Source organism: Hemicordylus capensis, chromosome 3 (assembly GCF_027244095.1).
Source record: "Hemicordylus capensis ecotype Gifberg chromosome 3, rHemCap1.1.pri, whole genome shotgun sequence".
Lineage (NCBI taxonomy): Eukaryota > Metazoa > Chordata > Lepidosauria > Squamata > Cordylidae > Hemicordylus > Hemicordylus capensis.
The window spans coordinates 57,874,708-57,896,863 of NC_069659.1; positions in this window are offsets into that span (position 1 = coordinate 57,874,708).

Consider the following 22,156-nt stretch of genomic DNA (forward strand, 5'->3'; position numbering starts at 1 on the left):
CCCCTGCAACTGGTACTCAGAGGCACACCCTTGAGGCTAGAGGTGGCCCACAGCCCTCTGACTAGTAGCCATTGATAGACCTCTCCTCCATGAAGTCATCCAAACCCCTCTTAAAGCCATCCAGGTTGTTGGCCGTCACCACATCCTGTGGCAGAGAGTTCCACAAGTGGATCACGCGTTGTGTGAAAAAGTACTTCCGTGTGTTGGTCCTAGACCTCCTGGCAATCAATTTAATGGAGTGACCCCTGGTTCTAGTATTGTGTGAGAGGGAAAAGAATCTCTCTCTCTCCACTTTCTCCACACCATGCATGATTTTATAGTCTTCTATCATGTCTCCCCGCAGTCGTCTTTTTTCTAAACTAAAAAGCCCCAGGTGTTGTAGTCTTGCCTCATAAGAAAGGTGCTCTAGGCCCCTGATCATCTTGGTTGCCCTCTTCTGTACCTTCTCCAGTTCAACAATGTCCTTTTTAAGATGTGGTGATCAGAACTGTACGCAGTACTCCAAGTGTGGTCGCACCATAGTTTTGTATAAGGGCATTATAATGTTAGCCGTTTTATTTTCAATCCCCTTCCTAATGATCCCTAGCATGGAATTGGCCTTTTTCACAGCTGCCGCACATTGAATAGACACTTTCAATGAGCTGTCAACCACAACCCCAAGATCCCTTTCCTGGTCCATCACCGACAGCTCAGATCCCATCAGCATATACTTGAAGTTGGGGTTTTTCGTCCCAATGTGCATCACTTTACACTTGCTAACATTGAACTGCATTTGCCATTTTGTCGCCCACTCCCCCAGTTTGGAGAGATCCTTTTGGAGCTGCTCACAATCCATTTTGGATTTCACTACCCGGAAGAGTTTGGTATCATCTGCAAATTTGGCCACATAGCTGCTTACCCCTGCTTCTAGATCATTTATGAATAAATTAAAAAGCACTGTTCCCAGTACAGATCCCTGGGGGACCCCACTTCTTACTTCCCTCCATTGTGAAAACTCTCCATTTATACCTACCCTCTGTTTTCTGTCTTTCAACCAGTTAGCAATCCACACATGTACTTGTCCCTTTATTCGATGACAGCTAAGTTTCCTCAGGAGTCTTTGATGAGTAACTTTGTCAAAAGCTTTTTGGAAGTCCAGGTAGACTATGTCAACTGGATCACCTTGATCCACATACTTGTTGACACTCTCAAAGAAGTCCAAAAGGTTGGTGAGGCAAGATTTACCTTTGTGGAAGCCATGCTGGCTCACTCCCAGCAGGGCCTGTTCTTCTAGGTGCTTTACAATTTTATCCTTGAGGATGCTTTCCATCAATTTGCCTGGAACGGACGTTAGGCTAACCGGCCTGTAATTTCCCGGATCGCCCCTGGATCCCTTTTGAAAATCGGTGTTACATTTGCTACTCTCCAGTCCTCTGGTACAGAGCCCGATTTCAGGGATAAGTTAAATATTTTGGCAAGGAGGTCGGCAATTTCACATTTGAGTTCTTTGAGGACTCTTGGATGGATGCCATCTGGCCCTGGTGATTTGTTAGCTTTCAGTTTTTCCAGACAGTTTAGAACATCATCCCTTGTCACTTCTATCAGACTCAGCTCTCTAGCCTCCATCCCTAAAAAGCCTGGTTCAGGAACAGGTATATGCTCAGTATCCTCTGCCGTGAAGACAGACACAAAGAACTCATTCAGTTTCTCTGCAACCTCCATATCCTCCTTAATAATCCCTTTCACTCCCTCATTGTCTAATGGCCCAACCGCCTCCCTGGCAGGTTTCCTGCTTCTGATGTACTTAAAGAAGTTTTTGTTATTCCCCTTGATACTTTTGGCTAAATGTTCCTGAAACTCTCTTTTTGCCTCCCTTATTGTCACCTTGCATTTCTTTTGCCAGAGTTTGTGTTCCTTTCTGTTCTTTTCATTTGGACAGGCCTTCCAATTTCGGAATGAAGTCTTCTTCCCTTTTATGGCTTCCTTGACGGTACCCGTTAGCCATGCTGGCATCTTCCTGGACTTAGTGGTACCTTTCCTCCTTTTGGGTATACAATCTAACTGGGCTTCTAGTATTGTGGTTTTGAGTAAACGCCATGCACTCTGGAGCGAAGTGACTCTCCTGATTTTCCCCCTCAGATTTCTTTTCACCATACTCCTCATTTTGGAGAAGTTTCCTCTTTTGAAATTTAAAATGTCTGTGTTTGACATCCTTGGTGATTCTCTCCCTGCATGTATGCTGAATTTGATGGCACTGTGGCCACTGTTCCCTAAAGGGTCGATGACACTGACATCACGCACCAGGGACTGGGTGTCACTCAGAATTAGATCCAAGGTTGCCTTCTCTCTGGTCGGTTCCATGACCAACTGTTCTAAGGCACAGTCATTTAGCGCATCTAGAAATTTGACCTCTTTGTCCTGACTTGAATGTGAATTTACCCAGTCTATGTGTGGGTAGTTGAAATCACCCATAATTACAGCCCTGCCTCTCCTTGATGCCTCCCTGATTTCCTCCTGCAACTCCCAGTCACTGTCGGCATTTTGATCCGGAGGGCGATAGCATGTCCCCAGTAGCACGATTCCTTTCCGGCCTTGTATAGTCACCCACAGAGTTTCTGTGGAGGACTCCAGTCCACCTAGGTTTTCTAGCTTGTTAGATTCTATCCCTTCTTTAACATACAGTGCTACCCCTCCTCCAAGGCGCCCCTCCCTGTCCTTCCTATAGAGTTTATACCCAGGGATAACAGTGTCCCACCGGTTCTCACTGTTCCACCATGTTTCTGTTATGCCCACTATGACTATTTCTGCATTAGCAACCAAGCACTCCAGCTCACCCATCTTGGCTCGGAGGCTTCTGGCATTGGCATACAAGCACCTATACACGGAATCTTTCCCCTGATGTATGCTATTCCTTTGACTCTTTGACCTGCTGGCACAGCCTCCCGTCTGCTCTTTATGCGGTTCTGCTCCGTCCCCATCTGTTTTATTTGAATTCTTTGCAGCCTCACACTTTAAAGGATGGCTTTTGCCAAATGGGATACTGCCCAGCTCCCATCAGCTGTTCCCCAGGTGTCATTTTAAAAGCTGCTCTGCAACCTTTTTGATTTTAAGCGCCAGCAGTCTGGTTCCATCTTGGTTCAAGTGCAGCCCGTCCCTTTTGTACAGGCCTTGCTTGCCCCAAAATGTGTCCCAGTGCCTAACAAATCTAGATTCACCCTCCTGGAGAGGAGAGCTGGTCTTGTGGTAGCAAGCATGACTTGTCCCCTTAGCTAAGGAGGGTCCACCCCAGTTGCATATGAATGCGATACTAGAAGTGTGAGCACTGTAAGACATTCCCCTCAGGGGATGGAGCCACTCTGGAAAGAGCAGAAGGTTCTAAGTTCCCTCCCTGGCTTCTCCATGATAGCGCTGAGAGAGATTCCTGCCCGCAACCTTGGAGAAGTTGCTGCCAGTCTGTGAAGACAATACTGAGCTAGATAGACCAATGGCTTGACTCAGTATATGGCAGCTTCCTATGTTCCTATGTTCCTCCTGCGTATGTTTGAGAGGGCTGGCAGATATATCATCTAAACTGCATCTTTGCTGGATAAACATTAAATTGTAAACTGCCTTGAGGTTTTATATAGGGCAGTAAATAAATATGACAAACAAACACTTGCAGAATATACAAAATCTTTGGGCTGTTTTAGTGGCACCAAATCCAGGTTTGCCACCTGCCAGCATGGGAGTCTGCAGGACTTTGTTTAGGGGGTGGGAGCAAAAGGTGCAATCCTATATCCACTTACCTGGAAGTAATTCCCATTGAGAATTTCTCAGTCTGAGGGGACAAATTGAGAAGAAAACCCACATGCCCATGCTTGCCAGGAGCTGCAGTCAATTCTGGGTTCCTGATTTGCTCCTGTGCCACTGTGATTTACATGTTTCCAACCATATGTTTGTCACATTCACATCTATTTTGCCAGGAACTTTAAGAGGGGTTTGGCTTTAAGAGGGGTTTGGATGACTTCATGGAGGAGAGGTCTATCAATGGCTACTAGTCGGAGGGCTGTGGGCCACCTCCAGCCTCAAAGGCAGGATGCCTCTGAGTACCAGTTGCAGGGGAGTAATGGCAGGTGAGAGGGCATGCCCTCAACTCCTGTCTGTGGCTTCCAGCAGCATCTGGTGGGCCACTGTGCGAAACAGGATGCTGGACTAGATGGGCCTTGAGCCTGATCCAGCAGGGCTGTTCTTATGTTCAGTCAATTCTGGGTTCCTGATTTGCTTCTGTGCCAGTGTGATTGACATGTTTCCAACCAAATGTTTGTCACAGTCACATGTATTTTGTTGTACACTTAAAAATCTTTTGGGTACACCTAAAACATGCACTAGGTGAACCATCCCTACAAGAGCCTCTTAAAATATATTACTAAAAGTACTGTTTTTGACAAACTGTGAAGCTACTGCTCTGATATCACTAAGTCTGGCAGGAGATTATCCTGTCTATGCATTTCTAATAAATCACAGCAAAGGATTACATGGTCATGTGTGGCAATGAGATAATATATTCCATTAGTGGCTCAGTGGAGCATGGCTAAAGTCAGTGGTAGCTTCATTCTAGCTTACACAAAACAAGTTCTAAATGGTAAGCTGGGCTGAATACAGAGGCAGCACATTTAGAACTCAGTGTAAAGAAATCAATTACCTGAAACCAAGTTTCACCTCACAATTTGCGATGTCTCAAGTAAGGCTAAATTACAGTGCCCTACAGTGTATGGGGGTCAACATTTTCCTATGAATGTCTTTTCAGCCTAGTACTCTATTGCAGCCCCAAACAGTCAAAGAGATTTGAAGATCTTGAAGGAAAGAATTAAAACAGTTCTGGGGACTTTTGTTCACCTTGCACAAGGGAGTCAATTTGGAAACAGCTCAAAACAACTCTTTTATTTTCTTTTTCAAACACAATCTCTAGTTAACAACTTTAGTGTCTCCACTCGTGACTAGTCAGATCTCTCTCTTTCTTCACAAATGCTTCTCTGTTGCTTGAATCTTCCCATGTAGGAACTCCTTCTTGTAATGTTTATATCTTGAAAGGCTTCACACATGCATTTCTTTTTTTCTTTCTGTGTTGCTTCCCATCGTACAGAGTTCAAATGATGTGACCTGAGCACAAGGGAAGAAGGAGGGTGTGTGCTAAGAGTGTGCCTGTTGAGACATCTCCCAAAGAAATCCTGATGTCCAGGCCCAACCTTAGGGCAGGGCGACTGGGGTGGTAGCCCCAGGCCCCGCATTTGGAAGGGCCACGCTGTGCCAGTGAGCAGCGGGCAGCCTCGCAGACTGCCCGTGTGCTCAGCTCCTGGTGGCGGTGTGCACGACAGCCACTGCGGCTACCCACCACCACCATGTGTACCTGCCTGGGGGAGGGGGGGGGAAGCAAGCCCCGCACCCCCTGTGCCTGACTCAGGAGCGTGGCTTCGTTCTGAAACAGGGCCGCGCGCTCCGTTTCAGAGCAAATACTGGCAAGCGTGGCCAAGAGCTGCTCTCCTGGCAGAGGGCTGCTCTTACCGTTGATACCAATTGTAGACCTGCTATCCCTGGCGGGGGGCACCATTTTGAAGCCTGTTTTTCCAACAAAACAGGCCTAAAAATGGCACTCAAATCACACAAATTGATACAGGTTGAATAGGGGATTATTCTCTTCGACCCTGAATTAGACCTTCTAGTAGAAGGAGTATTCCATTCAAGGTCGAATCAGCAAATTGCCCCAATTGGACCCAAATCAAATCGAATTGTGCACCCTGCTGTCAAGTGACTGACATACTGTGCAGTGCTCCACCAATCCAAGAGCAAGGCGAGCACAGAGCTTCCACTCCACTGAACAGCCCACCCTCACTTTTTGTGAAGGCAGAGCTATTCCATGCCTCCTAAAGAGTGCATTGTCACTGCTGTGCCACTGCTTCCATTGGGAATAATGGAAGCAGCAGTGCAAAAGCAATGGCATACTCCATAGGAGGCATGGGACAACTCTGTGTTAGCAAGCAGTGAGGACAGACTGTCCAGTGGTATGGAAGCTGTGCATGTGTCATGCTTTTGAATCAGTAGGGTAATGTGCAGTGTGTCAGTCAGTATCTTCCCAACAGGAGTATGTCAGCCAATTCCCAACAGAGATACTAGTACTCTTAGGAGTACAAGTAGCACTCGTCTTTGTTACTCGGTATATCAGCCGCCAAGCCCTCCCATATTCAGGGATGTGCTTCCTTAATAGGGTACAGGTAGACCTCAAGATTCGTGGGGATTCTGTTCCTGGCTGCAGCCGCAGATATGGAAACCGTGAATATTGAGGCATTGGGGTTATAGGATTGTGAGGGTTAGGTTCCCAGTCAGCTGAAAATCAGCCAATTTTCAGGGGGAAATGTAGGGGGAGCTCCTTACCCTGCTTTGCTCCTCCCTCCAAGTCATGCTGTGTCCTGGAATTATTTATTTATTTGTTTGTTTGTTTGTTTATTTATTTATTATTTTATTTTATACATTTCTATACTGCCCCAAACCAAAGTCTCAGAGCGGTTCACAATAATAAAACTATACAAAAGCACAAAACATTAAAATCAATTAAAATGCCAAAAAGCTGCCTAAAAACAAAAGCAATTGACAGTATTTAAAATTATAAAAGTTAAAAGGCCTGGTTAAAAAGATGAGTCTTCAAAGCTCTTTTGAAAACCGCTAGAGATGGGGAGAGTCTTATGTCAACGGGAAGTCCATTCCAAAGTCTCGGAGCAACAACTGAGAAGGCCCCTCCCTGAGTGGCCACCAAACTACTTGAAGATATCCAGAGACAGGCCTCCCCTGATGATGATGGGGATTGTACAGAAGAAGACACTCTCTTAAATACTGTGGGCCTAAGCTGTTTAGGGCTTTATAGGTTATAACCAGCACTTTGCATTTTGCCCAAAAACCTATTGGCAGCCAGTGTAACTCCTGTAATATAGGAGTAATATGGTCTCTTCGAGATGACCCGGAGACCAACCTGGCCTCCGCGTTCTGTACTAATTGTAGTTTCTGGACTACGTATAAAGGCAGCCCGACATAGAGCGCATTGCAGTAATCAAGTCTGGAAGTTACCAGCAAATGTACTACTGTTCTGAGGTCATCAATCTCAAGAAACAGACGCAGCTAGCATATCAACTGAAGCTGATAAAAAGCACTTCTGGCCACTGCCTCAACCTGAGAAACCAGGGAGGGGCGTGAATCCAGAAGCACTCTCAGAATGCATACCTGTTCTTCTGAGGAAGTGTGACCCCATCCAGAACAGGCAGATCAATATTGTTTCCTGAGTAATGACCCCGCACAACAAATATTTCCGTCTTGTCTGGATTCAGTCTCAGTTTGTTATCCCTCATCCAGCCCATTACCGCCTCCAGGCAGGCATTCAGGGAGGATATGCCTTCTCCTGATGAAGTTGACATGGAGAAATAGATTTGGGTGTCATCCGCATACTGATAGCACCCAGCACCAAATCCCCGGATGATCTCTCCCAGCGGTTTCATGTAGATGTTAAAAAGCATTGGAGACAATATGGAGCCCTGACGGACTCCATATAAAAGCTCAAGTTTTGAAGAGCAACAGTCTCCAGGTGACACCATCTGGAATCTGCCCGAGATATAGGAGCGGAACCATTGCAAAGCAATACCTCCTACACCCAACTCCCTCAGACGTTCCAGAAGGATACTATGGTCGATAGTATCAAAAGCCACCAAGAGATCCAAAAGGACCAACAGAGTCATACTTCCTCCGTCAAGTCCTAATTGGAGATCATCCATCAGGCCAACCAAGGCAGTCTCCACCCCGTAGCCCACCCGAAAACCAGTTTGAAATGGGTCTAGATAAGCAGTTTCTTCCAAGACCACCAGGAGCTGAGAGGCCACTACCCTCTCAATCACCTTACCCAACCATGGGAGGTTGGAGACAGGCCTATAGTTATTAAACTCTGAGGGATCCAAAGTAGGCTTCTTAAGAATAGGTCTAATAATTGCCTCCTTTAAACAAGGGGGCATCCTGCCCTCTCTCAGAGATGCATTAATAATTGCCACCAGGCCCTCCACAACAATCTCCCTGCCAGATAGTGTAAGCCACGTCGGGCAAGGGTCAAGAAGACAGGTGGTAGGACACACCGTTCCAAACAGCTTGTCCACATCCTCAGGAGTCACAAACTGGAACTGATCCCGTTTAACCACACAAGAGGAGTTGCTGGATACCTCTGCATCTGATACCTCACTAACTGTGGAGTCGAAGTCTAAATCAGCCCGAATACGAGAGATTTTGTCCACAAAAAACTCATTAAAAGTGTCACAGTGGGCAACTGATGGATCCAAATTTTGATTCAAGGGAGCAGGGGGTCCTACTAGCCCCCTCACAACCCTAAAAGGCTCCACTGGACGTGAGTTTGCGGAAGCGATATGGGCAGAAAAGAAGCGCTTCTTTGCTGCATGTATAGCCAGAGCATAGATCTTTAAATGTGCTCTATGTCGCAATCTGTCGAATTCGAGTCGAGTCTTCCTCCATCTGCGTTCCAGTCGTCTACCTTACTGCTTCAGCTCCCGCAGATCTTCTGTATACCAAGGAGCCATTTTTGAAGCAGGTCGGAGAGGATGCTTAGGAGCGATCCCATCTACTGCCCTGGTAAGTTGACTATTCCAATTTTCCACCAGGGCATCAATCAGATCGTCAGCCAAGCCAACATTAAATCCAACCAAGGCTTCTTGGAATCCTATTGGATCCAATAACCTTCTTGGACAGGCCATTGTAATAGGCCCCTCACTCCTGCAGAGGCAGGAAGTAACTGTAAGTCCAACCTTAACCAGATGGTAGTCCGTCCATGACAATGGGGAAATCATAGGAGTCCCCACCCACGGAACACCACCCCGATCAGAGTAAAAGACCAGATCAAGCATGTGACCAGCAGTATGTGTTGGCCCGGAGACCACTTGGGATAGGCCCATAGTTGTCATGGCCGCTATGAACTCCTGAGCTGCTCCAGACAACCCAGTCCCAAAGTGGATGTTGAAATCCCCCAGAACCACAAGCCTGGGGCACTCCAACATCAAATCTGAGACCAGGTCCACAAGCTCAGTTAGGGACTCTGTTGGGCAGCGGGGTGATCAGTACGCCAACAGAAGTCCCAATCTATCTCTGGTCCCCAAGCGCAAGTACACACACTTGATATGATCAGATGTTCCAACGGGGATTCTGGTAAGGGAGATATTATCCTTAAAGACCACAGCCACTCCACCTCCCCACCCACATTCCCTCACCTGCTCCTCAACAGAGTATCCTGGAGGGAGAAGCTGGGCCCAAACTGGGCCACCAGCCTCCCCCAGCCAAGTCTCTGTAATACACACCAGGTCAGCCCCTTCATCCATGATCAAATCATGGATTACTTCAGATTTATTTTGGACTGACCTGGCATTAAAGAGGAGCAAGGCAAGGTTCTGCGGGTAGTTGGCACTGCTCCCCAAGGTCAAAGATCTGACAGGGCAGCCGGAAGGGAAAACAGCTATTAAGTTTCTGATTTCTCTTCCCCTGTAATGGCCTGCTAACTTGCCAATGTAGCTTCTTCTATTCCCCATCACCACTGGAATAGTCCTCCCGAGACCAGTGGACATGCCCCTCCGACTCTCCATCTCCAGAAAGACTGAAAACAATGAAAATAATCCTAATCAGGCCAAACTCACTCCCCCCAGCCCAAAGGTACTGAACCGGGGGGGTGGCCCTCGCCCTTGTTGCTCACCGAAGTGGCTCCCCAAAGAATTGCCCCTTAATTGGGAAAACATTGGCTGAAAATTGCCAATTCTTTTCCCTTTTTAAAAAAATTACACTGAGCCATTTTGTGGCTCCAGTGAACAAAACGGTGGCTGGAAATGACCTCTGCAGTCATTTCCGGCCATCCCTGACCCGCGGATACATGAGATCAACAAGTTTTTTTCTCTCTTTCCCCCACATATGCCAAGGTCAGGTGTCTTTTATCCAACCGCGGATACATGAATCCGCGGATACCTAATCCATGGATAACGAGGTTCTCTTGTATTCTAAACTGTGGTTGTGGAAACTGCTTCCTCATATTCTAGTTACCTGTTTTTCACCACAGGCCCTTTGAAGATGTGAAGAGCTTTTAAGATAAAATATCATCTTATCATGGCTTTCAGCTAAGCGTAACAAAGTTCTCCTTTGTAAGGCCAACAGGCTCTGCAGAAAACTGATGATTTGCAGGGTCTCTGAATGAAGACATCAGGAAAGAATCCAAGTTGTCAAACAGTGGCAGGGGTGTAGGAGGATGACACCTACACACTTGTCAAAGAGACCTCAGTTTATAAGACATGTAGACAAAGTGAAGGAGGTCAGTAAGTCATTTTGCATCTATTTTGATATATACTACTTTTTATTTTGTCCGTAGCTAGGTATTGTAGCAAACATATGGCTTCTTCTTACCCGTGCTCTTTAAAATATATCTTGCCCACACCAATCTTGTGATTTCTATAATCTGAATTATTCTTTTGTTGAAGAAAAGTATAATTAAGAGCTTTCAATCTTCACAGGAGGGATTTTTTTTCGCTTCTAGGAAACAATGTTGTTGATTCTGTATAGCTGCTACCTGCTAGTGCACTTTTCACTGTTGAATAATTTAGGCTGCATTTCTAAGCATGCCACAATGAAATAATTTCTACTGAAGTCAGTGGAGCTAATTTCCAAGCAGATCTTTTAAAACTGGGATGTTAGACTTTTTGCATATACAGTTCAGAGGTGCAGTCATTTCTTGGGGGAGCCCTAAGAGTCTTGTGGCATAAACTCTGTAAAGTTTATGCCTACTTTGCTAGATGCTTCTGATTCCTTGTCCCAACTAAAACATTATGATTTTTAAATGTGTTATTGACACTACAAGATTGTAAGTGTCATTGCATGCAGATCTGTACATATATAGTGTTAGTTTATCTGCTGCTAGTTTTTATTATTATTGCACTTATTATTAATTGTATTTTATTGTTTTATTGAAAGCTGCATTTTTCACAAAAGAAATATTCTGGAAATATTTTCTTCATTTAAAGATATTTAACTGCCTAGAAGACTGTATTAACAATGTGTAATAGTCCACTGAAGGAACATTTGTTATCCCTACCCGAAAATGGATCGGGGTGGTGTTTTTTCCCCCTTGACTAAAATGAATATTACTATTTTTGGTAATCACACTGAAATTTGCAGAATAACACCACTTTTTAGGTTGTGAAATCAAGCTGAGATTTCTTACTATATGGTTATGTTAGGTAACAGTGCCCTCTGCTGGAATAGGATTAATCAAGTTTAATTTTAGAAAGTGTCATCTTTGGGAATACAATAGCCACCTTTTTCACAGGGGATATTATGATGTAATTTTAACACTTTTGGCCTTTGAAAGTATGAAAGACTTTGCATTAGTGGCCAACATTAATTAATCTAACTTACGAAGCACCATGCAGCAAAGGATGCATGCACAAATTTGCTGCATTACAGAGTATAGCATTGTGGAAGGTCACACGAGGACGTGATGATTTCCCCCTCTCTCCCCTTCCCTCTGATGTGCTCTGTGGTCCCAAAAATATGTTCCTGAGGCATGCACAACAGCATGCTTCAGAGAGAAGGGGAGATGGACAAAAATTAGCATCACCACCCCACGACTGCCCATGCTGCTTCACTCTAGAATGAAGGAAATGCACACACAAGAACATATGAACAGCCCTGCTGGAACAGGCCCAATGTCCATCTAGTCCAGTATCCTGTTTCACATAGTGGCCCACCAGATGCTGCTGGAAGCCTACAGGGCATGGCCTCTCTCCTTCTGTTACTCCCCACAACTGGTATTGAGAGGCATCCTGCCTCTCAGGCTGGAGGTGACCTATAGCCCGTTGATAGACCTCTCCTCCATGAAGTTATCCAAACCCCTCTTAAAGCCATCCAGGTTGTTGGCTGTCACCACATCTTGTGGCAGAGAATCCCACAAGTTGATTATGCATTGTGTGAAAAAGTACTTCCATTTGTTGGACCTAAATTTCTTGGCATTTTCATGGGATAACATCAGGTTCTAGTGTTATGTGAGAGGGAGAAAAATTTCTCTCTATCCACTTTCTCCACATCATGCATGATTTTATAGACCTCTATCATGTCTCCCCACAGTCATCTTTTCTCTAAATTAAAAATCCCCAGGTGCCCTTATGAAGCCCTGCCTCATAAGGAAGGTGACCTAGACTCCTGATCATCTTGGTTGCCCTCTTCTGCAATGTCCTTCTTTAGATGTGGTGACCAGAACTGTACACAGTACTCCAAGTGTGACCGCACCATAGTTTTGTATAAGGGCATTATAATATTTGCAATTTTATTTTCAGTCCTCTTCCTAATGATCCCTAGCATGGAATTGGCCTTTTTCACAGCTGCCACACATTGAGTCGACACTTTCAATGAGCTGTCCACCATGACCCCAAGATCCCTCTCCTGGTCAGTCACCAACAGTTCAGATCCCATTAGTGTATATGTGAAGTTGGGGTTTTTCATCCCAATGTGCATCACATTACATGTTGGAGATGGAGTTCCAGTGCATCGACCTTTTGCACCAACTATCCTAATGACCACTAGAGGCATTGGGAGTAGAGACAGTGAGTAAGGGTCTCCCTATCTGTCCCCACTCTATGACCCCTGATCTGACTCTTCAGCACTTCCTGTGCTGAGTAACAATCCTTCCTTTCATCTTAGAGAGTAGATGGAAACATCTCTCTCCCTCCTTACCTAGTCATTATGTAGTCCTTTAGATTAGGATTAGGTCTTTCCTGTCCAAGTGTACTTAACCAATAAATACTTAGTATTTAGTTCTACAAGAATCTCCATGTGTTTTCTTTAAATAGTTGCAACAACTAAACAATCCTCTGCTACCTGCTCTGTAACTGGAGTGTGTGCTCTCTTCCTTAGTGCTCTGCTGTTTCCCTAAAGGTAAAGTGTGCTGTCAAGTCGATTTTGACTCCTGGCACCCGCAGAGCCCTGTGGTTTTCTTTAGTAGAATACAGGAGGTGTTCCCCCATTTGTTCCCCATTTGGGGATCACTGGCTTGAAGCCAATACATTCTCAGTGATATGTTGACTTCAAAAGGGGAGGGCAGAAGGAGGGTGGTGGCCCCTCCTTCTTTGCTCCTGATTGGCTGGCTACTGGCTGAAGCTCAGTGTACCCCTTCACTCGGCTTGACTGAGAGTGATCCCATTGAAATTAATGGGATAAACTTGTCCCATTAATTTCAGTGGGAGTACTCACGAGTAACTTAGTCTGGATGTAAGCCAGTCTCATAATGGTAACCTTTAAATTTGTGTACACTTGTGCGCACACAGACACACACAGTCCTGGTGGGGTACCTTAAGGTTTGCGACAGAAGGGGTAAAGGTAAAGTGTGTCGTCAAGTCGATTTCAACTCCTGGTGTCTACAGAGCCCTGTGGGGTTTTTTGGTAGAATACAGGAGGGGTTTACTATTGCCTCCTCCTGTGCAGTATAAGATGCCTTTCAGCATCTTCCTATATTGCTGCTGCCTGATATAGTACCAGCAGGGATTTGAACAAGCAAACTTCTGCTTGTTAGTCAAACATGTCCCTGCTGCTCCACTTCAGGTGGTGCTATTTACCTACTGGGAGTAAAATTAACAACCCCCAACACTTGCCAACATTGAACCATATTTGTCATTTTGTCACCCACTTCCACAGTTTGGAGAGATCCTTTTGGAGCTCCTCAAAATCTGTTTTGGATTTCACTACCCAAAAGAGTTTGGTGTCATCTGCAAATCTGGCCACCTCACTGCTTACTCCAACTTCTAGATCATTTATGAATAACTTTAAAAGCACTGGTCCCAGTACAGATCCTTGGGGGACCCCACTTCTTACTTCCCTCCATCGTGAAAATTCTACATTTATACTTACCCTCTGTTTCCTCTCCTTCTACCGGTTAGCAATCCACACATGTACTTGTCCCCTTATCCCATGACTGCTAAGTTTTCTCAGGAGTCTTTGATGAGGAACTTTGTCGAAAGCTGCTTGGAAGTCCAAGTATACTATGTCAGCTTTATCCACACACCTGTTGACACTCTCCAAGAACTCCAAAAGGTTCACGAGACAAGATTTACCTTTGCAGAAGCCATGCTGGTTCACCTGCAGCAGGGCCTGTTCTTCTATGTGCTTTACAATTTTATCTTTGAAAATGCTTTCCATCAATTTGCCAGGAACAGACGTTAAGTTAACCGACGTATAATTTTCCAGATCGCCCCGGGATCCCTTTTTGAAAATCGGTGTTACGTTTGCTACTTTACAGTCCTCCAGTGCAGAGCCTGATTGCAGGGATAAGTTAGATATATTTCTGCAAGGAGGTCGGCAATTCCACATTTGAGTTCTTTAAGGACTCTTGGATGGATGCCATATGCTTCTTTTGCTGCACATGCCATTCATAAGTCAAGATGTCAGCCAATGAAATATAGCTTCTCTCCTAAGAATATAAACAAACTATTCTGCCTTCAAAACCAACCTGCTTCTCTACATAGGTGATCGTCACCTGGAACCTCCCACCAGGCTGTTAATCCAAAAAGGAGCACGGTGGAGCCAATGCACTGTGTATCCTCTACATGCGCCAATGTGAAATGTTGGGATGGAGTTCTTCTACCTGATTTCATACTTGGAAAAGATGTCTGTGTGTCTGAGTCCAGATGATCAAGAGTTATGTAACATTCAGTGTTGGAATAGTAGGCTAAGATTTTTGATGTTTGGCAGTGCTATATGCTTGTGTTGCTGATTTCACATTTGCTATTTTAGAATTTTGAACCAAGATATTTTATTGGTGGTATTGGTTATTTTAACATTGTTTTATAGATTTTGTTCCTAGGCATCCTTGAAGGCCCATTTGTCCCAGCAGCATATATTTATAAAGAAAAATGCAACAAATTGATTTAATTGGGCACAAAGGCATCTTTCAAAGTAGCAATTCTCTTACATTTAGCAAGGAGAAAGCAACTGTCCCTATTCAGTCCCAGTACAGTGGCTACCTTATGTTTCTTTTTAGATGAAACATTTGCAGTCAGGGAAATAAATTAATATTATAATAATAATATGTAAGCCACTTTGTGAACTTCTTCATTAAAAAGTATATACACAATACTTCATGAATGCAATAATAATACTTACTTAAAACCCTTGCTAATTAACTTGTTAATTAATCAAAAATCTTTGCTAATTGGGCAAAGGGGCACCTTTTAATCAGGGTGCTTGTTCCTGCTTATTTTTAGTGGTGTGGGAGCAACTGTTCCTTCTCAACACCACAGCAGTATCCTTCGCAGCTCTCTTGCCTGTCTTACTTTATGAGCCCTTTGGGGACAGCGAATCATCTTATTCTGTATAAACCACTCTGAGAACTTTTTTGATGAAAAGTGGTGTATAAATATACCAACACCACCGCAACAACATCTGATTATGTGCTATCCATCACCACATGGGATGGTGGCCATTTGTTATCTCCAAACACATCGCTAAGGCCAGCATTTCCACACATTTTTAGGCACTCAAAAATCCAGGGAAATAGAAGGATGGTGCCCTGGCCTTAAAACTGCCCGTTTGGAGACTAAAGTTGACTGCCTCCCCTACTTTGATTGCAAAAGCTATGTAGTCAGCTTTTAAATGAACACTATGTGGCTCTGAGTCACCTCCATCTACCCCTGAGCATACAAAAATATCCCTTTAGAATGTCAAAGGTACACAGTGGTATAGGAGAATGCCACTCTAACTGAGCTACCCCTGCTAATTGGGCATAGAGGCACCTTTTTAATGTGGTGATTCTCTTTATTTAGCAGGGGGAGAACAACTGGCCCTTTCCATCCCCAGCACAGTACCTCCAGTGACTGTTGCTGGTATCTATCTTGTGTTTCTTTTTAGAATGTGAACCCTTTGGGGACAGGGAGCCATCTTATTTATTTATTATTTCTCTGTGTAAACCGCCCTGAGCCATTTTTGGAAGGGCGGTATAGAAATCAAATTATTATTAATAGTGTTGTTGTTGTTGTTAACAACAACAATAATAATAATAATAATAATAATAATAATAATAATTCTGACATTGTATGTTGGCTTATTTTAGCCTGCAGTCTATTTCTGCTATGCAGACTCGGCAGGGGTGGGCAAGGGGTGTGTCTTAATGGTGACCAGTTTTGCTGCATGAGTGTATTCCATTCTTCCCCTCTGCAAAAGCCCCATGTGGACACAACTTTATTTCAAACTGGGACTACGCCTGGCCTAGCCAAGCATCAACAAAGCAATTAAGCCAAATGTTGTTTTTTAGATAGGGGTCTCAAAATATATTTTTGATATTTGAATATTAAGTTGTGGGTTTGCTTCAAACTGTTTTTATTGTTTTAACTGCTGTTTTAATTATGCAGTACTTGCAAATCACCCAGAGACATGGGTTTGGGGCAGTATACAAATATGATAGATAAATAAATAAGTAAAATGATATGCAATCGTCTTATATGAATAGAAAAGATAACCTTCCCTGCAATCTCTTTCACACACTTCCTGAACATCACTTTTCCTGTCATTAAAGGAAAGATAATGGGGAAAGGGACATTCTGTAAGGTTTGTGCAGGCTTCTGCTAGCCGTAACTGACCCCCAGAGTATTGCATCTCATCTTAGCTGATTTTGAAAGAACTATTTAACCTAATTAGTGAGCACCAAAGACAAAATGAGACAATGTCACCAGCAAAAGGGGAAATAAATGACAAAGCATACAAGTAGTCATTAGCTCTAATGGAGACTATTTAAAAATAATCAGGAAATTCTTCATTCATTGCAAACTATCTACATAAGAAAAGCATATTATGCTTTCTCAACAACGCTCACACTCATTTAGAGTCTTGCTTGGAAGCTCATGCTGAAGACCTTGATGTTGTAATTGAAGACACTGCATTTTCTTAAGATGCATATGTATATATACATATAGGTAAGACTTCACGAGGAACTGAGCTTCATTTAGAAAACTAGTGAGAAGTCAGTTTTATTTCTGGCCATGTATGGAATGTAAGAATAGACCTTCCTAAGCACCTTCATTCATCTCAGGTCAGACTCAATGTCCTTAAAGGCAAGTCTGGAGGATGCACGTTTTAGAGATTCATCTACCATTTCAGCACTTAATGTTATCACCTTCTAGATGTACCAAGTGCTTCAGCCTGCAACCAACAAGACTTAAGACCTTTGGAAGCCTGAGGCAGAGTGCCAACTTCTACCTGTGCGCCTCCCTCCCTGCCCCCACGTCACTTGCTGCCTTCCTCCTAGCTGCCCACCTATTTTTCTTTGGCAGCTGTGCATGACAAGCCTGCTCTCCTCCATGCTCACTGCAGGACTAGAGTGTCTTAGGAGACACCCATGATATCTACTCCATCCTCTTCCTTCTGAAATGCAACCAGTGTGTAAGGAGGACAGAGCAGGTGTGCTGCCACAGAATCAGCACACAATCCTTGGCGGTTCAACCCTGGTTATCTATCTTGGTTAAATGCTGGTTGACCACAATGTTTTAACCAGGATTGCCTTGAAATTTGGGTTTCTCACAATCAGCTCCACAGGGCTTAGTTATCTTGATTAACCCTTTAACCAGGATCCTTGTGACTGTGCAACCCAAGCCCTCATGCTGGGAAAAAGGGAGAGAGTGGTAAGTGGCAGGTGCTCTAAGCGAAGAGTGGAGGCAGGGGTGTAACTAGGGGAGAGGAGGCCAGTGTTCGCCCATCTCTCTGGTGGCCCCTCGGAGTGAGGGAGATACTGCAAGTCCCAGGGTTGCTGGGAGGAAATAACGCCCTGTGCGTCATTTCCGACTGAATCAGCCCCCCAAGACTTTTTGAGCATTCCTTTGGAATATTCAAAAGATCTTGAAAAATTTGGGCTGAACAGCATCCTGTTTACATATGTAAAGTGTTTTTCAAGCTAACAAGTGATGGGCGAATTCCCTCAGCATGATTTAAAATAAGCCTGGTAACTAGCTCTCTCTGTGATCATTCAGGGAAATAAACTGATCCATTTTCTAAGAGTTTTCTTACAACTTATAATGTTGGAGCATGTATGGAGTTTCCTATTCTCATGTGTAGTCAGAAAATTCAGAATAACCTTATACACACAAAAATGTATAATTCTAGTGATACATGAATGTCTGTGATCTGACCTCTAGTGGCAGAAGAAGAAAATTATCCAGTTCTATTCATTTCTGTCACTAATGGGTAATATGGGTTTCATAATATTATTAGTACAACAATATGCTTAGTAATCCTCCTAATAAAATATATATTAACTGGATTATTTTGAAAACTAAAAACAAAGCACTACTTGACTAAATTCTTTCTTCTCCTTGTCTTAGGCATAATAAACATTGGTGTGTCAATACATTGTATGTGCCAATACAGCTGAAATTTGTTTAACAATTAGATACTTTTTAGATAAACATAGATGACTTGAGGAAAACTTTGAATTACACTCCAAAAGAATGAAAACTAGTGAAATAGCTCATATGCTCACTTTTTAAAAAAGAGTTTCTATTTTTCATAGGGCCACTTGATGCATCATGATTTTTCATGAGCTGATTGGAATGGTACGACCTTCCACCTGTTCTCTTGACCCTTGCCCGACATAGCTTATAATATCTGGAACAGGGGTTGTTGTAGAATGCCTGGTAGACTTTTTAAATGTTTCTCTGAGGGAAGGCAGAATACCTCCTTGTCTTAAAGAGGCAATTATTAGATGACTTCTGAAGAAGCCTGCCTTGGATCCCTCAGAGTTGAACAACTACAGGCCTGTCTCCAACCTTCCGTGGCTGGGCAAGGTAATTGAGAGGGTGGTGGCCTCCCAGCTCCAGACAGTCTTGGAGGAAACTGATTATCTAGACCCATTTCAAACTGGCTTTTGGGTGGTCTATAGGATGGAGACTGCCTTGGTCTGCCTGATGGATGATCTCCAATTGGGAACTGACAATTGGGAATTGACAGTGTGACGGTTGGTCCTTTTGGACCGCTTGGCGGCTTTTGATACCATAGTATCCTTCTGGAGAGTCTGAGGGGTTTGGGAGTGGGAGGCACCTCTCGGGCAGATTCCAGATGGTGTCCCTTGGAGACTGACTATCTTCAAAATCTGAACTTTTGTATGGTGTCCATCGGGGCTCCATATTGTCTCCAATGTTGTTTAATATCTACATGAAGCTACTGGGAGAGATCATCAGGAGATTTGGTACAGGGTGCTATCAGTATGCTGATGACACCCAAATCTACTTAAATGCCTGCCTGGAGGTGGTAATGGGCTGGATGAGGGATAACAAACTTAGACTGAATCCAGATAAGATGGAGGTACTCATTGTGCGGGGTCAAAACCCAGGAGATGAGTTTGATCTGCCCGTTCTGGATGGGGTCACACTCCCCCAGAAGGAACAGGTATGCAGTTTGGGGGTGTTTCTGGATCCAAGCTTCTCCCTGGTGTCCCAAGTTGAGGCAGTGGTCAGAAGTGCCTTCTATCAGCTTTGGCTGCTACACCAGCTGTGTCCGTTTCTTGAGATAAACGACCTCAGAACAGTGGTACATCTGCTGGTAACTTCGAGACTGGATTACTGCAATGCTCTCTTTGTGGGGCTGCCCTTGTGTGTAGTCTGGAAAATACAATTGGTACAGAATGTGGCAGCCAGGTTGGTCTTTGGGTCATCTCAGAGAGACCATATCACTCCTATCTTAAAAGATCTACACTGGTTGCCGATACATTTCTGGGCAAAATACTAGGTGCTGGTTATAACTTTTAAAGCCCTAAACATCTTGGGACCTGGGTATTTAAGAGAACGTCTTCTTCATCATGAACCCCACCACTCATTGCGATCATCAGGAGAGGTCTGTCTGTTGCCACCGGCTCATCTGGTGGCTACTTGGAGACGGGCCTTCTCTGCTGCTACCCTAAAGCTTTGGAATGTCCTCCCTGCTTAAATAGGAGTCTCTCCATCTCTGACAATTTTTAAAATGTCTTTAAAGACACATCTACTCACTGAGGCTCTTAATTAAATATTGTTTTAACAGTTTTAACGTTGTTTTAAAATGTTTTAAAATTTAAATTGATATGTTTTAACATTTATTGTATCATTTATTTTGTTTTAACTACTGTTTTAATTTTCTGTGGTCATTTATTTTAACTAATGTTTTAACTTTTTCTGTTGGTTTGTTGTAAACTGCCCAGAGACGTGAGTTTTGGGCGGTATAAAAATATGTGTGTGTGTGTGTGTGTATATATATATATATATACATACACACACATATATATACACACACATATATACACACACACACATATATATACATACATATACATATATATACATATATATATACACACACACACTAACCTCCTTCATGTGATGCATCTGGACCTATGAATGGAAAGGAGGAGCAAGATTGCACTTGCTAGTCTTTCTCCCATCCATGCATTTGTAGCCTTATACTGAGACAGGTCATTGGTCCACCAAGACTGACTGGCAGCTGGTATCCAGGGTTTTAGAGGAAGATCTTTTCCAGCCATTTCTAGAGCTGCCAGGGATTGAACCTGGGACCTTCTGCATGCAAAGCATGTACTCACCTATTGAGCTACAGCCCAATCCAAAGCCATGCATTGATCCTAAAAGCATACAAACTGTACATGCATAGGCTCTCTCCACATGATCAGAGATCCTGCCTATTTCAGGGTACCTGACCATGTGTTTTGAACATACACATGCGTCACTTAGAAGCATATCGGTTCTGTTCACAACTGCAGATGAATATGTCGTTAGGGGTCAGGAACATTGAGTATGATTCTGCTCCCCTCATCCACACATTCAGATTTCCTGCTTGAGTGGTCCAATTTGTTGGTCAGCACTGAGTCATGGAGATCTGTAGGTTATGAAGGTGGAATTGACTAGTAGAATTGTCATGGTATAGGCTCCCTCTGCCTCCAATTTGCTTCAGTGTAGGGTTAGACATGGCATCTAAACACCGTGGCAAGATCTACTGCTATGTAAAAAATAAGGCAGTTACATTGAAATAAATTGGATATGCAACGTACATTATGCATGAAAAATATCTAGTGGACTATCCTCACACACCTCATAAATCTGTGTCCAGCTGTAGACTCATAATTCTCACTAGTGTTAATATACTTGGACACAGAATTGGATACACTTCAAATAAAGCTAAATACTTACATTTCGGATGTTCAGGAATCTGTTGGGTGTGGTATGTGCTAGGTTGGTAGTCAAAGCCCATAATTTGCAGCATTATTGCTACCATGAATTGGCATTCTTCACTTGCATATTTCATACTGTCACCTTTTCCCACTATGACTATAGACTGTTTCAAAAATGTGAAAAGGCAGTCATGCACACATCGGAAGTGACTGCTTATGTGACATATCCAAGGACTGCTTCTTTGCTAGCACAAAAGGTCCTAGCTACCTTAGGCTCCTGCATATTGTATACCAGAAGGTCTGCCTAGAGGCCACTCAGCACCGTTGAAGTATAAGGAGCTAAGTCAGAGTCCTTTAAGAGCCTCCCAGGTCTTAGTGAGGGTGAAGGCTGGGTAGTCCCCCGTCCCATAGCAGTATTTAAAGGCTCAGTTGAAGTCTGTCTCTTGCTGGTGCACTGTCTATACTAGGGTAAGATCGCCCAGGTCTGGCTTCAGTTATTAGGGCTGTGCACGATCACAAATTTCCGATCGGATTGGGTCCAATCCTATCCAAAACCACAGATATTGCTTTTGTGTCCTTCGGACCATTCAGAATGTTGGGATTGGGTTTGGAGTCCATTTTTTTAAATTGGTGAAAATCCCCATAGAAGTCTGTGGGGAAAGTTAAAATTATTGCTGGGGAGGAAACTGCTAGAAAGGGAGCACTGAAAGTTGGCACAGAAGTAAGTAAGGATGGCTAAACTCTGTGTATTTAATTACAAATGAATCTGACCATCCATTGTTCTGGGGTTTGTTTGTTTTTAAATAACTTGGAAATTTTACTCAAGAATTGTGGAAAGGTTATGTCACATCCAAGAATCTTGGGGGAATTGATGTAACATCCAATAAACTTTCACATTATTTTTTAATTGTTAGTAAAATAACCAACTATTTTTTTTAAAAA